Raw genomic sequence first — 17,789 nt, forward strand, 5'->3', positions numbered from 1 at the left:
GAGACTCTGGAGGGTCCGGACTGGAGGGAGACTCTGGAAGGAGAAGACGCAGAGACAGCCTGGTGCGTGGGGCTGCCACAGGACCCACCAGGCTGGGGAGACCTACCGGAGGCCTGGTGCGTAGAGGAGGCACCGGATAAACCAGGCTGTGAGGGAGCACTGGAGCTCTGGTGTGCAGCCTTGGCACCACTCCTCCAGGCTGAATTCCCACTTTAGCCCGGCCCATCCAGAGTGCAGGCACAGGTCGAACCGGGGTGTGGGGAAGCACAGGAGATCTGGTGCTTACCACTCGCACCTCTCCATTAGGCTCAAAGGATACCCTGTGCCGAAACGGTGCACCGGAGACCAAACACGCTGGGCTGGCACAATCCGCCCTGGCTGGATGCCTACTCTCGCATGGCACTTGCGGGGGGCTGGCCTATAGTGCTTGGGGCTATGAGCGCGCACTGGCGACACTGTGCGCTTCACCGCATAACACGGTGCCTGACCAATTACTACGCTGCTTCCGGTAAGCACGGGGAGTTGGCTCAGGTCTATCACCTGACTCCGCCAATCTCCCCGTGTGCCCCCAAAAAAGTTGGGGGCTGCCTCTCGTGCCTGCTGCGCTGCCTTACCTCATATCGCCGCCTCTCCGCTTTCGCCGCCTCAACTTTCAGGCGCCGATATTCCCCAGCCTGACTCCAGGGTCCCTTACCGTCTAATATCTCCTCCCAAGTCCAGGAGTCCCAAACCCTCTGCTCCTCCTTACCACGCTGCGTGGTCCGTTGGTGGTGGGTAGTTCTTTAACGATCTTCATCTTCATCAGATGAGGAGTAGGAAGGATCGGACCAAAACGCAGCATGGTAAGTGTCCATGATTATTTATTGTAACAGAACACGAAAATACCAAATAACAAAGTGAACGTAAGAAATGAAAATCGAAACAGTCCTGAAAGGTGAAAACACAAAACAGGAAACAACTACCCACAAACACCAGGTGGGAAAAGTATGGTTCTCAATCAGAGACAACGATAGACAGCTGCCTCTGATTGGGAACCATACCAGGCCAAACACATAGAAAAGAAAACATAGAAAAACAACATAGAATGCCCACCCCAACTCACGCCCCGACCAAACCAAAATAGAGACATAAAAATGGAACTAAGGTCAAGGCGTGACTGTCATCAATGCAAAGGGTGGCTACTTTGAAGAATTTCAAATATGACTTTTTTTTGGTTACTACATGATTCTATATGTGTTATTCATAGTTTTGATGTCTTCATTATTTTTCTACAATGTCCAAACATTTGACTAGTACTGTATATATAATTCAGTCAGATCAAGAATATTTACAATGTACACAATAAAGAAAACCATACATATATTGTACATAATAAAGAAAATCAATTCTGGGTCAACATCTAAATATTGCTCCCAGCGTTGATCAAAGCTCAGAACGCTTATATTCTTGATCTGACTGAGTTCTAATCTCGCCTGCCTCTGCAAACGAGTGGAATTATAAATAGCAAGCTGCAGCGCTCCTAGTTGCCGATGATTTTAATTCAGTAAAATTGCAATCCGTTTTACGAAAGATTATGGATACTGACAAGATACGTCTCTCCGCCCTAACAATGGGAGTCGTTGTCTACATAGCAGCACAGTGGGCTCGCTAGCTCCCACCCATCCTTTCTTTGGATTAGTGGATACATCTCATTATTGTAATCCTTTTTTAATATTCAATGAGGGTTGTTGACGTCTTCTGCTTGTATTCAATGGAGAGAGATGCTATTCTACTAGCCTCATGCCATGAATATGCATAGCCATCTCGAGACAACGCTGATATAAAGTGTTTTTTCTCAGTTGCTGGGATGTGTCACGTTCGTTGTACGGAGGTGACCAAGGCGCAGCGTAAGATGAATACATACTTTTAATGAAGACGAAGACCACTTAACAAACTATATTAAACAACAAACCAAACGTGAAGCTATAATAATACTAGTGCAGACACAGGCAACTAGACATAGACAATAACCCACAAAATACCCAAAGAAGATGGCTGCCTAAATATGGTTCCCAAACAGAGACAACGATACACACCTGCCTCTAATTGAGAACCAATCTAGGCAACCATAGACATATATAAACACCTAGATAGTAACCAACCCCAAAAACCTACAAAACCCCTAGACAGTACAAAAACACATACATCACCCATGTCCCACCCTGACCTAACCAAAACAATAAAGAAAACAAAGAATACTCAGGTCAGGGCGTGACAGGATGTCACGTGTCCTTCTTATATCATTAAACTCGTAACAACCAACTCAATGCATTACAAAACGTATATTCGATCAAATAAACCTCATGTAGCAAATAAGCCATTCATTTTTTTGCCAAATTCAACACTCTCTTATTGACCTCCTTACAAAAACTCCTTGCTTGGTGGGTGAAATACTGAAAATGGCACCTGCTGGAGGGGGTCCGATTTTTCGACTGAATTACACCTCTCGCTACCTCTTCTGGACTGGAATATGTTCCAGGGATTCATCTGATGGCATTGAGAAGTTGAACACATCAGTCACCGGCTTCATTAATAAGTGCATCGACAACGTCGTCGCAACAGTGACCATACGTACATAGCCCAATCAGAAGCCATGGATTACAGGCAACATCTGCACTAAGCTAAAGGCTTGAGCTGCCGCTTTCAAGGAGCGAGACACTAACCCGGACGCTTATCCTGCTACACTCTCGGACAAACCATCAAACAGGCAAAGAGTCAATACTGGACCAAGATCGAATCCTACTACACCGGCTCTGATGCTCGTCGGATGTAGCAGGGCTTGCACGCTATCAAAGATTATAAAGGGAAACCCAGCCACGAGCTGCCCAGTAACACGAGTCTACCAGACGAGCTACCTGACAGCTGGCAACTGTTTCACAAAAATGGTCAACCTCTCCCTCACCCATTCTGTGTTTCAAGCAGACCACCATAGTCACAGGTAACCTGTCTAAATGACTATCGCCCCGTAGCACTCACATCTGTAGCCATGCCAGACACCTTGGATCCACTCCAATTTGTATACTGCCCCAACAGATCCACAGATGGTGCGGTCAGAGACCTGGCAGTGTGATGTCAGAACAACAACCTCTCCCTCATTGTCAGTAAGAGACAGTTTATGCTGGCTGGTGTGACGCAAATAAGGAGCCTCCAGAGGCACGCAGAGGCCAAATTGTGCTCTGTACCACTGTGCACGTCTCAAATATTCCAGCAATGTGGAGGGCTCCGTATACCTTTGCATTGACATGATTGGTTGATGGTAAGTGAGGGTGGGAGGTCAGTCAAGTAAGACCTGTTGAGAAGTTTTATGAAATGTGCTGTTGTGGAAAAATTCTTACACAGGGACACTTGAAGTCAATCTTAAATGACTCATTGTTTATTGTCAGTGTGCTGAAGAGGTTCCAACCAACTCAATGTACCATGTCAATCAGGAGCTCGCCCTGGGCAGACCCAGCAGTTGTCTTATATATGGCTATACACAGACAAGTTATATTTCCATGATTTTGCACAATTAATGCATTCATAACCGTGTTGTTTTATTCATGTGACCGATCAATACTGTTTCATAGTATGTGACCGACCAACACCTCACGAGGCTTCTCCTCTCTAAGCTGAGATCACGGGCAATAAAGATAAAAAACCAGGTAAAAAAAACAAGGTATTTTTTGAGATTCTGAACTCAATTTCGAATCGTACACTAGGATTGTGACCAAATTAGCTTTTTACCACCTGAGGAACATTGCCACGGTGCAGCCGTTTCTCTCTCAGGCTGATACAGAAAGACTACTGTAATGCTCTCCTGTCTGGTCTACTCAGGAAAGCCATTGGTCAACTGCAAAACATACAGAATGCTGCAGCACGGGTACTGACCAAGACCAGACGAAGAACACCCGTTACATTGGTTTTAAGGTCTCTGCACTGGCTGCCTGTGAGTTTTAGAATTCATTTTAAGATTATTCATTTGGTTTTTAAATCCATCCACAACTGTGCACTCCAATACATGTCAGATATGCTTTTACGTTATGTACCCAGTAGGTCCCTCAGGGCCTCTGGAATAACCTGCCAGAGAACCTGAGGAGGGCTGAAACAGTGGACATATTTAACAGAGATCTTAAAACACATCTTTTTAGCTTTGCTTTTCCTTGGGGTGCGTTTTAGTCATTCCGTTTTTGCTGTTATGCTTTTTTTAATCCTACTGTTTGTTGTGTGTTAAATATTTCAGTTATTTTCAATGTTTTTTTATTTTGTTTTCTGTGAAACACATTGTGTTGCATTCCATGTCTGAAATGTGCTGTATGAATAATGCTTGATTTAATTTGATCTGTACAGATGCAAACAGGTCCACCTGCGCTCTCCCAAACCTTTCCCACAGCTGTAACACAACCTCAGGATGCAGACTCCTCTCTGCTGCCCGGTTCAAGACCCTGGGAATGTGCTCTGCCCGCAGTGATGTTAAGCGGGTCTGAGCACACAGCAAGAGCTCCCGTGCCATTTCGTGGAGGTGCTGTGATGTTTGAAATGTTTGGACCAAGTTTACAGGTAACTAATTAGATACTTTGTAGTCATGTTGGGCGAGTTGGAACCGGTGTATTTCGGAATCAAATGTGCCAAATAAATGGACATTTTGGGGATATAAAGAAGGAATTTATCGAACAAAACGACCATTCATTGTGTCACTGAGACATTTGGGATTGGAAAAAGATGAAGATCTTCAAAGGTAAGCTATTTCTGACTTTTGTGTTGCACCTGCCTGGTTGAAAAATGGTTTTCATGTTTTTGTATGCGGGGCGCTGTCCTCAGATAATCGCATAGTGTGCTTTCGCCGTAAAGCCTTTTTGAAATCTGACACAGCGGCTGGATTAACAAGAAGTTAAGCTTTATTTTGATTATTACACTGTTATTTATATGAATGTTATATATTTATATTTCTGTAGTTTGAATTTGGCGGCTCTGCAATTTCACCCAATGTTGTCGAGGTGGGTCGCTAGCGGAACTCATATTATTTACATATTATAACATATTATTTTGTTATACTGCAGGGTATACTACCCATCTCTTCTTCCCACAAAGAGAAACAATCATTTCCAATATAGCTTTTTGCTTTGATAAATGTGGGGTGTCCCTGCCAACAGGCAGCGGACTGCATCTAAGAAGGATGGCACTGTGCAGTCATCCTGAGGTGCTTGCTGCTGGCATTGATCGTTTCTGGCCTTCGCCCAAAGGCCAAACTATGAGGCAAGTTGAGTCCCCACAGGCACTGAATACAGTGATGGAAGGCTATGAACTCCAACTCCGATGCTGGTTAATGCTATAGTTCTGGCTCATCAAATGTTGCAGGGTCTTCTATTGTTGACGCCCTGGTTGACTGAATGTTTCCGAATGAGATCAGATGAAGGAGTGTCAACCTACATCCAAACCCCTCATTCTGGCCAAAGGTTCTGTCTGACAGACACGTTAACCGGCCATTACAGTTGTTCACACACGCCCCTCTCGCTGTTGAGGGTGAACTAGGGGCTTCTCCCAGTGTCTTGTGCCAGGCTACGGCAATTGACCATTTTCACAGATGCAGGCAATATGAAAGCTTTATCAGTTTTCGTTAACTATGGTGAGGGAGTTTTTGACCAGGGCCTATCCGACCAGACTCTCACATTGCATGGTGGACACTGTTACTGCAGCATTTCAGCTGGCCCGCAGGCGTTTGTCCTTTGTCTGTTGCTGTGGTGGCATATTCAACTGGAGGAGTAAATGCCTTACCTGGATGATTGAATAGTTTGAACCATCCAGGGAACAGGCCACAACAGACACAAGGACCCTGTTGAACCACATTTGAGTGGGCCTCACCCTAAATGAGGAGAAGAGTCACCTGACCTCCTCAAGGAAGGTGATCTATCTCAGGGGGGACTAGAGTCTACACCCTCAGGTGGTGCTACATCTTTGGGACAGGTTCGGGAGAGCACACCTGTTTGCATTTCAGGAGAACACTCATTGCCCCAGCTGGTTCTCAATGTCGGATCCTATATGTCTGGACGCCTTCGCTCGCGATTGGCCGGCAACACCACTTTAAGCTTTCCCAACATTTCTCCTGATCACAGCTACGCTAGACAGGGCCATCTTGATAGCTCCATGCTGGCCAAGATCACCAGGGTTTAGCCTCCTGTCGTCTTTCTTCTCGGGGACCCCGTGGCAGCTGCCACTGAGGTCCAACCTTCTCTTCAGGCTGGGGGGACACTGTGGCATTTGGACTCACACTGCCATCTTCGGGCTTGGCCTCTGAGAGGTGTTAGTGGACCAGTCTAGGACTTCAGGACAACGTGGTGAACACGTTGCGGAGTGCCATGGTTTCTTCCACCAATGCGTCATATCAAATGTGGTGCGGCATATTCTGTACCTGTTTTATGGTTTTCATAGTTACGGTTTTCATAGTCACTGCTTAATACGGGCCGAGTGGCATCCACATTGAGAGTGTATTTAGCTGCTATCTCGGCATTCCATGACTATGGCCAAGAGGGACCCATGGCTGGCTACCCATTGCTCTCCAAATTTATGAAGGGAGTTTGACATCTGTGTCCAACAATGGCTTGCTCGTTACCAAACTGGAACATTGACGTGGTGCTGTCAGCGTTTGCTAAGCCGCTCTCGAACCCCTAGAGTCGATGACTTTGAAGCACCTATCTATGAATGTAGCATTCCTGTTGGCTATTACCTCCACTAAGAGGGTGAGTGAACTTCATGCACTTTTAGTGAGCACTGAATGTTTTTCTGAATGGGTCCAGACAAGAGGAGTGTCACCCTTCGTCTTAACTCCTCACTCTTGCCGAAGGCCCTGTTTGACATGTGAACCAGCCCTTACATTTGCCCGCATGTGCTCCTCCCCACGGCTGTGGGTGAATTGGGTGTTATTTTCCCCAAGTGTGCTCTGCCCAGGGTCAGGGCCTTGGACACTTATATTACACAGACACAGGCAATACGACAGTCTGATTGGCTATTTGTTTGTTATGGTGAGAGAGTTCTGGGCCAAAGCCTATCGATACAGACTCTCACACTGGATTGTGGACACTACTACTACAGCATATCGGCTGGCCAGCCGGCCTCTGCCGTCTGATGTAGTGACGCATTCTACTAGAGGCGTAGCTACATCGTGGGCACTGCTCAGAGGAGTTCCCCTCAATGACATTTGCGCCTCGGCAGCTATTTATGGGGGTCAGCCACAAGCACTACACAGGACTTATCAGAAATTCTTACTTGGAATGTATCCTGCCGCGTGGAAGGATACCATATAGGAGTGATCCAATAGCTCACATGACCGTGGTTACATACGTAACCTTCGATTTGGTCTCTGCGTGTCTCCAGAGGCTCTGCCTTTGCGTCACACACTCTCCATTCTAAACATCCGACCACATTGCAGATCAAGCATAAATTGGCTTTAAGTCTACACATGTGGTCTATGAAGCATGTGACATCAAATTGGATTTGATTTGATTCGTTATGTTTGCCTGCGTCCTCCGGATTTACCTCCTGGATTTGCCTTTTTAGCAGCACATTCACCACTCACTCAAATGAACTCTGCCCTCTCGGCACAGGCCGAGGGCGACCTGAGACAAAATATTATTTATAATGATACTATTAATAATAATAGTAATAACAATAATAATAATATTATCATTATAATAGCCTAATCAACTTTAGAAAACACTATTAAATCCCATTGTTAATTAGCCCATTCATATTGCATGATGTTCGGTGCGTTTTTCACATTGGACATGCTGCACTGTAGTACACAATTTCCTGTACATTGTATTGCAGTAAAAAGACCACTTCTAGTTACCAAATCCATGGAGCTTACACCCAGAGAAGCTTCACTGCTCATTTTGCAAAAGAGTGACCCATCAACTTAGATCCAATAGTTGTTTCATATAGGACATACATATTGCACCATACAAAGTTATCTGTATGTTGTGTCCCAGTAAAAGGGGCATCCATTCTACTCAGGAGCACTTCTAGTTTCCAAATCCACAGAGTTTACACAAAACACATCCAGAAGCATAGAACAGGAATGAACCTACTGTACAAAATGATCTAGGATCACCCCAGGATTCAGTGAGTGTGGTTATATGAGACATACGTAAATCCCACCAAACAAGCTTAAACTGTAGGCTATACTCATCTTTACAGTCCTTTTTTCCATCTCCAGGCAGTGAATAAAACTTTAAAGAAATTGACATCCAGATCATTACCAGTAAAACTCAGATAAAAGATAACTTTGCTCTTTTACTTCAGTCTACAAGTCAGACTCCTGGCCACACCGTCCAACATGGTGAGATGAGAAATGTTTTGACTGAGATCAATACAACTGTTTCATCTTTGTTAATAGATTGATGTAATGATCTGCGAGATTTGACTGATAAGTTAATGTCGTGACTCCATGATTTGGGCCTTAAACTGTTGTCAATGTCAAATACATAGATAACTGTGAGAAATGTAAAAACCTGTTTTTTGCAGAATGGCATTCCAGCTTCTGTTTATAAAGTTAGTCTATCAACAGAATCCTTTGCTGACATTTTCCAGCATTTATTCACAAGGGGGATGCATCGAGTACATGTAGAAAATGTTATTTAGTGCTAGGCAGACAAACAGGGTGGGCTGCCAATCCAGATATTCTTATCCTTCAAGTGAACTGTCTTACCTCAGATGGTAAATCAGTTAGGCGAGATCTGATATCCCAAATTCGTAGTATTGACATTCCAGTTGGCAACAACAGGCAGGCATACAGATGGAGATCAGGTATATGCCACTCAGGCAAAACCGCAAAAAAGGGGCACTACTGGTCACACAGTTGATTTTTGATGATTTTGAATTGAAGGCAGATGACCTGCATATTTTTTTTTTAAATGCCCAAGAATAATGAAAACACAGATGGAGTGATTTTATTTGTATGAAATTTGTCTTGAGGGGCCTCATGGACAAACAATGTCAGAGTTTACTAGGAGTGGTGGGTTGAATGCAGGCGCAGAGAGCAGAGGGTTCGGTAAATCGTAATATTTATTCTCCAGCACAAAACGGTCATGCCAAAATACAGGGCGCATAAAACAGACCAGCCCAAACACAGGACAAAACAGTCCGGAGAAAACAAACACGCAAACACAACCAACAGAGTAACAATCCCGCACAAACCTAGGTGGACCTAACAGGCTTAAATAGACATAAATCAAGAAACGAAACAGGTGCAACCAATAAGACAAAATGAAACGAAAAGGAAAAAGGGTGGCGGCTAGTAGGCCGCCGAGCTTCGCCCGAACAGGCAGGGGGGCCACCTTCGGTGGGAGTCGTGACCCTGAAGGAGAATAAGTCTTATGTAGATTTTGCTCCCATTCAGATCCTCTACAACTACAAACATGCTCAGGGTTGTGCTTTAACCATTCTTTCTTAGCCGGACACGGTGGTGACCCACCATTCAGAGCCCCACCTGTTTTGAGCCCCACTTGTTTAGCATGTTATTTTGGCATTAACACGTGTCACATATCAGTTTGCAAACAATGTACAATAAAAATATTTTTGTTAATAAAGTCACATGCTTTCTGTGGTGGTGGGGCAGCCAGCGGATAATACGGAGCGTAGCCTCCCGGGTGGCGCAGGTTGGTAATGTTCTAGTTGCATCAGTGAGTTGCATCAGTCAGTCATGGGGACACTACGTCACTGCAAAATCGACGGGGAGAGCTAGAAAATTCAAGCCATAGATTTACATTTACATTAGAAGTTCCCATCCAAGAAGGGTCAACTCGGGCCTCTAGCTAGAGCTCCGACCTGAAGATCACTGATCACTGAAAAATTCTCCCCAATTTCATGGTATCTAATTGTTAGTAGTTACTATCTTGTCTCATCGCTACAACTCCTGTACGGGCTCGGGAGAGACGGAGGTCAAAAGCCATGCATCCTCCGAAACACAACCCAACCAAGCCGCACTGCTTCTTAACACAGCGCGCATACAACCCGGAAGCCAGCCGCACCAATGTGTCAGAGGAAACACCGTGCACCTGGCAACCTGGTTAGCATGCACTGCGCCCGGCCCACCACAGAAGTCACTAGACTAGCCTGGGCTTGAACACAGAGTCTCTGATGGCACACACTGCAATGCAGTGCCTTAGACCACTGCACCACCCGGGAGGCCACTGACGTCATGATTTGATGTTGTCTTGAAAACACCATAAATCCAGAGAATGCCAGACTTTGATGACAAAATATGCCCACAAGAAGAACCGCTGCGCCACCTTCCTGAGCACAACAAGGTGAGTCCAAAAATATATAGTATGCTGCTGCAGAAATTATGTAATATGCCAGGGAGATATGTATACTGTAGCTAAGAAAGTAATACTAAGTGTATGTTGTGTAGCTGTTAGTAGCCTGTGTGTCTCATCCTAATAATGTGGTCCCTTTCCGCCTCAGAACTTTACCTACTGTTTTTGACTTGGTGGCGCACATGTAGCCTTAGCCTGTGTAGAGAAATATATTTTATTTTGTTATTTAATTAGTTTATTTATTAATTATGATTATGAACAATAAAACAAAAATCAGAAACAGAAACCTAACAGACGGTGGTATTACAAATCAAGATACATTTTCAATTAGTCAAAAAGTTGTATTGCTTTTTTGTTTTTACACTTACTGATAATTTCTAAATAATAATAATAATAGTAATAATAATAATATTTCAATTCTATTTTAAACAATGTGATCAGGGGTTTGTTCACCGCCCCCTTCATTTTATGGATAAAGAATCTTCCATGAAAAATAAACAAATCAACAATGAAAGTTAAATCAGGGCCCATATAATTTGGATCAAAATAAAACATAATATCAGTCTTTCAAAGTAACATTAATAGTAGTTAAAAAAAATATATATATCATTTTGTCTGTCATAGTTGAAGTGTACCTATGATGAAAATTACAGGCCTCTCTCATATTTTTAAGTGGGAGAACTTGCACAATTGGTGGCTGACTAAATACTTTTTGGCCCCACTGTATGTCCCTTAAGGTCCTTGTGTAATGTGATATTGTACCCCCTAGCTCAATTGTCCATTGAATATCATCCATATATATACTTGTGTTCCCTCATGTACTTCCTGTATTGAATTGTTGTTAATAAAAAAGGAATTATTTTTAAATGGACCGCCCTTGCACGGAAATTCGTCATTCATCTCGCGATGATTGTGTTTTCAGCCAATACATCAATACATTCTGTATTGATTTGTTGTTAATAAACCATTTTTAAAAAGGACTGAGGGGATAGGGTGTGTCTTTTAAGTGTTTGGACCGGAAGCCTAGGTCTTGCTTATTCTTACTGGTCTAATGGAAGTGGTCCCGAGGTACACTCCTCTGCCACTTATCGGTTTCTGGGTCACGGAGGAGAGAGGGTTTTGATAAACTCCCATATCTATTGGGTGAAATACCACAGTGTGCAATCACAGCAGCAACATTTGTGACCTTTTGCCGCAATAAAAGGGCAACCAGTGAATAACAAACACCATTGTAAATACAACCTATAATTATTTTGATTCATTTTCCCTTTTGTACTCTAACTATTTGCACATTATTACAACAGTGTATATAGACATAATGTGACATTTGAAATATCTATTATTTTGGAACTTTTGTGAGTGTAATGTTTACTGTACATTTCTTGTTTATTTCATTTTTGTTTATTATCTATTTCACTTGCTTTGGCAATGTAAACATATGTTTCCCATGCCAAAAAATCCCCTTAAATTGAAATTGAATTATGAGGATGGACTTTCATCCCAGCGAGAAACCCCAAAGGATTATCCTATGACGTGCGCCCCACCTTATTTAAAGTGGCATTACAGGTCTGCTCTGACTTTACATATTATTGTTCTATTTAGTTATTAATAATTATTTCCAAGTGAAAAAGGTCTTAGGAATGTGAATATGTAAAACATGTTTTACTCTTTTTTTATGATCAGTTTTCATTTGCACTTATTTTGTATTTCATGTTTATTTCCCAGAATAGTTCCTGATTACACTAAAGAGGGTTTTTAGTCTCTCTTCCTACAGAGAACCCTTGGTTTGGTCTTGAACAACATTTTCTGTTGAGTTGAATTTTGAAAGCCAGATAACAACTAGCTCAGAGTTTATGGTATAAGCTATTTTCACTTTAAGTTGACAGAAATGGTGCAGATCTCGGTTCCTTATCACTTACATTCACTGTTCCTACGTTTTTGTCTCATCCTACAGCTTATACTTTTATATTATCTTAGTTGTTTTGTCTTTGTCCATAGTTTATCTTAATGCTAGGGGGTTACAAAACAATGTGAAGCGCGAAACAATTTAGAAACGATTTTTCCAGTTTTCAAGAGTCTCACTCAATTTCTGCTTATGCCAACTTCTGGAGGTCACAGTGAGGCAACGATATTTGGCTTTTCCATGGATCTGAACGCTCCGCTGGTGTCACTACAATGAAAAATACCTTTGGTGGTAATACTCTACACTTGGAATGTGACCCCTTTAGTCACTTTATTCGTCTTGTGATCAGTTACAATGACATTAAGCTCCTTACTGTAAACTTCTACGGGTACAACACCAAACATGAGAAGGATGAGTTGATTGAATCTGTAGAGAAACGCATGCTTAATTGGTTATGTAAATTTCCCAATTTGTTATTATTGATAGAAGGGGACTTTAACATGAATATAGATAATTCAACTGATAGATGGCCCCCAGGTAGGCAAACCAGTCAGAGTTCGGGTTAATACTTTTTATGGAACAGTTTGATCTTACTGATATATGGAGAGAGAGGTTTCCGGCCGACAGATCATTCACTTGGAGTAACAAAACAGGTTCCAGACAATCCAGAATAGATTTTTGGCTTATATCCAAATGTATTGATAGTGAGTGTGTTACTACAAATATTTATACTACTCCCCTCACAGACCATAGGGCCATTTACATTGATATGAAAATATTTACCCCTGATATTAACCTTGGTAGGGCATCCTACTGGAAGCTAAATAGCTCGTTATTAAATAATGATATAGTTAAGTTTGAGGTTAAATATTTGCTCTCACACTTTTGGGAAAGGCCTTGTGAAGAAAAATATTTTTGCAAGAACTGGTAGCTATTTAAATTTTAGGTGTCCAAATATCTTAGAAAATATGGTAGTAATCTTGTTAAGACCAGAAGAGCTGAGGAGGAAAATGTGATCATTAAGATAACCTCCCTTTCTCAGAGGTCCCCAGCCGGCCTGTCGGGCGAGGAGAAGATGGAACTGATTGAGTTACAAAATAAACTGGATAACATATTTAGTTTAAATAAACTTGATTATATATAGATTAAATAAACTCGATTATATATAGATTAAATAAACTGGATTTTATATTTATATATATATATTTAACAGATGGAGTATACATCACGAGGCGGTGGCTCCATCTGCTGGACGTGCCAGGTCTTGACAGGCTCTCTGGACAGGACTAATTGGGGCGGATTGCTCACCAGCTGTGCGAGGCCCATAAAGGTGCCAGAAGGGCAGCACACAAGGAGGACTAGGGGAAGTGAGGTGACTTCCAGGTGGTTGGATACGGTTACCCGAGCAAAGACGAGGGAGTTGAGTTTGTGTACCATACAGGAAGACCTGGCGCCCAGGAGAGGGTCTCATGGGGGAGACCTGTTCTTTTCTTTTTGATTTATTATTTAATAAACACCCTTGAAACCGAGCTAATCATACTCTGTCCGTGTCTGATCTATGTAAACGTCTTGACCAAACCCCCTGGTCTGCCACAATATATGTACAGTTGAAGTCGGAAGTGTACACACACTTAGGTTGGAGTCATTAGAACTCCAACCTAAAACCACACATTTCTTGTTAACAAACTATAGTTTTGGCAAGTCGGTTAGGACATCTACTTTGCATGACACAAGTCATTTTTCCAACAATTGTTTACAGACAGATTATTTCACATATAATTCACTGTATCACAATTCCAGTGGGTCAGAAGTTTACATACACTAAGTTGACTGTGCCTTTAAACAGCTTGGAAAATTCCAGAAAATTATGTAATGGCTTTAGAAGCTTCTGATATGCTAATTGATATCATTTGAGTCAATTGGAGGTGTACCTGTGGATGTATTTCAAAGCCTACCTTCAAACTCAGTGCCTCTTAGCATGACACCATGGGACAATCAAAAGAAATCAGCCAAGACCTCAGAAAGAAAATTGTAGACCTCCACAAGTCTGGATCATCATTGGGAGCAATTTCCAAAAGCCTGAATGTACCACGTTCATCTGTACAAACAATAGTATGCAAGTATAAACACCATGTGACCACGCAGCCGTCACACCTCTCAGGAAGGAGACCCGTTCTGTCTCCTAGAGATGAACGCACTTTGGTGCAAAAAGTGCAAATCAATCCCAGAACAACAGCAAAGGACCTTGTGAAGATGCTGGAGGAAACAGGTACAAAAGTATCTATATCCACAGTAAACCAAGTCCTATATCGATATAACCTGAAAGGCAGCTCAGCAAGGAAGAAGCCACTGATCCAAAACCGCCATAAAAAAAACTGACTACGGTTTGCAACAGCACATGGGGACAATGATGGTACTTTTTGGAGAGATGAAACAAAAATATAACTGTTTTGCCATAATGACCATTGTTATGTTTGGAGGAAAAGGGGGAGGCTTGCAATCCGAAGAACACCATCCCAACCATGAAGCATGGAGGTGGCAACATCATGTTGTGGGGTGCTTTGCTTTGCTGCAGGAGGGACTGGTGCACTTCACAAAATAGATGGCATCATGAGGGAGGAAAATGATATACAATCGTGGCCAAAAGTTGAGAATGACACAAATAGTGAGAATGACACAAATAATAGCCTCACTGCCTCACAGTGAGGCGAAGACTTTTGGAGGATGCCCTGGTGTCAAGAAGGGCAGCAAAGAAGTCACTTCTCTCCAGGAAAAACATCAGGGACAGACTAATATTCTGCAAAAGGCACAGGGACTGGACTGCTGAGGACTGGGGTAAAGTCATTTTCTCTGATGAATCCCCTCTCCTATTGTTTGGGGCATCCGGAAAAAAGCTTTTCCGAAGAAGACAAGGTGAGCGCTACCATCAGTCCTGTGTCATGCCAACAGTAAAGCATCCTGAGACTATTCATGTGTGAGGTTGCTTCTCAGCCAAGGGAGTGGGCTCACTCACAATTTTGCCTAAGAACACAGCCATGAATAAAGAATGATACCAACACATTCCCGAGAGCAACTTCTCCCAACCATCCAGGAACAGTTTGGTGATGAACAATGTATTTTCCAGCAGGATGGAGCACCTAGCCAAAAGGCAAAAGTGATAACTTAGTGGCTCGGGGAACAAAACATTGATATTTTGGGTCCATGGCCAGGAAAGTCCCCAGACCTTAATCCCATTGAGAACTTGTGGTCAATCCTCAAGAGGCGGGTGGACAAACAAAAACCCACAAATTCTGACAAACTCCAAGCATTGATTATGCAAGAATGGCTGCCATCAGTCAGGATGTGGCTCAGAAGTTAATTGACAGCATGCCAGGGTGGATTGCAGAGGTCTTGAAAAAGAAGGGTCAACTCTGCAAATATTGACTCTTTGCATCAACTTCATGTAATTGTCAATAAAAGCTGTTGACTTATTGTCACGCCCTGACCTTAGTTATCTTTGTTTTCTTTATTATTTTGGTTAGGTCAAGGTGTGACGAGGGTGGTATGTGTGTTTTGTCTTGTCTAGTGTTTTTTGTATATCTATGGGGTTTTGGTTTGTCTAGGTAAATGTAGGTCTATGGTGGCCTGAATTGGTTCCCAATCAGAGGCAGCTATTTATTGTTGTCTCTGATTGGGGATCCTATTTAGGTTGCCATTTCCATTTTTGGTTTTGTGGGTTATTGTCTATGTGTTGTTGCCTGTTAGCACTTGTGTTATATAGCTTCACGTTCGTTTTGTTATTTGTTAGTTTGTTTAGTGTTCGTTTTAATAAAGAAGAATGTATTCATATCCCTCTGTGCCTTGGTCTCCTCGTTACGACGAACGTGACAGAATAACCCACCAAACCAGGACCAAGCAGCGTGAAAAGGAGGAACAGCGCTTAATGGGGAGATGGACCTGGGAGGAGATATTAGATGGAGCAGGACCCTGGACGCAGCCGGGGGAGTATTGCCGTCCTAAGGAGGAGTTAGAGGCAGCGAAAGCGGAACGGCGAAACAACGAGGATCAAAACCGGAGAATAGAGGAACAGCGACGATATGAGGGTACACGGCTAGCACGGAAGCCCGTGAGGCAGCCCCAATAAAAAAAAAATGGGGGGGGACACGAGGAGATTGGCTGAGTCAGGTAGGAGAACTGAGCCAACTCCTCGTGCTTACCATGGGGAGCGTGTAACTGGTCAGGCACCAGTGCGCTATTCTAGCCCGGTGCGCTCTATTCCAGCTCCTCGCATTTGCCGGGCTAGAATGGGCATCCAGCCAGGATGTATTGAGCCAGCTCTATGTTCTGGATCTCCAATGTGTCTTCACGGTCCAGTGTATCCTGTTCCTCCTCCCCGCACTCGCCCTGAGGTGCGTGTCCCCAACCTGGTACCACCAGTTCTGGCACCACGCACCAGGCCTCCAGTGCGCCTCCAGGGTCCAGTACGCCCTGTTCCTGCTCCTCGCACTCGCCCTGAGGTGCGTGTCCCCAGCCCTGTACCATCAGTGCCGGCACCACGCACCAGGCCTACAGTGCGCCTCGGCAGTCCAGAGCGTCCGGCGACAGTACCCAGTCCAGAGCGTCCGGCTACAGTACCCAGTCCAGGGCGTCCGGCGACATTACCCAGTCCAGAGCGTCCGGCGACAGTACCCAGTCCAGAGCGTCCGGCGACAGTACCCAGTCCAGAGCGTCCGGCGACATTACCCAGTCCAGAGCGCCCGGCTACAGTACCCAGTCCAGAGCGTCCGGCGACAGTTCACAGACCGGAACCACCTCCGACGGGCCACAGTCCGGTACCACCTCCGACGGGCCACAGCCCGGGGTCTCCAGCGACGGTCCCCAGCCCAGGGTCTCCAGCAACGGTCCCCAGTCCGGGTTCTCCAGCAACGGTGCCCAGTCCAGAACATCCGGCGATGATCCACGCAGCGAGGGTCCCCAGCCCGGGGCCCATCGGCGAGGATCCGCAGTCCAGAGCCTCCGACGATGGGTCTGTGTTACAGGAGCGGACTCAGTGTGGGGAAGGGGGGCGACGTCCAGAACCAGAGCCGCCACCGAGGTTAGATGCCCACCCAGACCCTCCCATATAGGTTTAGGTTTGCGGCCGGGTGTCCGCACCTTTGGGGGGGGTGGGGGTACTGACCTTAGTAATCTTTGTTTTCTTTATTATTTTGGTTAAGTCAGGGTGTGACGAGGGTGGTACGTGTGTTTTTGTCTTCTTATAATATTATAATATTGATAAAGTTCCAGTGAAACTCGGGCTGGTTTTCTTGTCTTATAAGCATACTTTTTCTCCACACAGATATTATATATGGAATAATCGGGATATGTTGTATAAAAATACTTCTTTGTTTTTAGAATATGGGTTCCGAAATAATATCCTATTGATGAGCCAACTTGTAAATGCAGTGTTTTTAAAAACTTAGTTATAAGGAATTCTTATCACTTTACAAGATCACACTTAAAGATTTTGCAATTGTTTTAGATGCCATTCCCCCAGTTGTTGCTTTATTATTCAGGAGCATGTCAAGACCTGACCCTCC

At 43.9% G+C, this 17,789-nt stretch overlaps 1 protein-coding gene across 1 annotated transcript in view; it reads right to left on the reverse strand.

Moving 5' to 3' along the window:
• The window catches only part of LOC115102290 (calcitonin gene-related peptide type 1 receptor-like), a 42,281-nt gene that overhangs the window by 23,486 nt on the left and 1,006 nt on the right, over window positions 1-17,789 (reverse strand). The gene's annotated exons all lie outside the window — the stretch shown is intronic.

This window comes from Oncorhynchus nerka, linkage group LG20 (genome assembly GCF_034236695.1).
Source record: "Oncorhynchus nerka isolate Pitt River linkage group LG20, Oner_Uvic_2.0, whole genome shotgun sequence".
Taxonomy (NCBI): Eukaryota; Metazoa; Chordata; class Actinopteri; order Salmoniformes; family Salmonidae; genus Oncorhynchus; species Oncorhynchus nerka.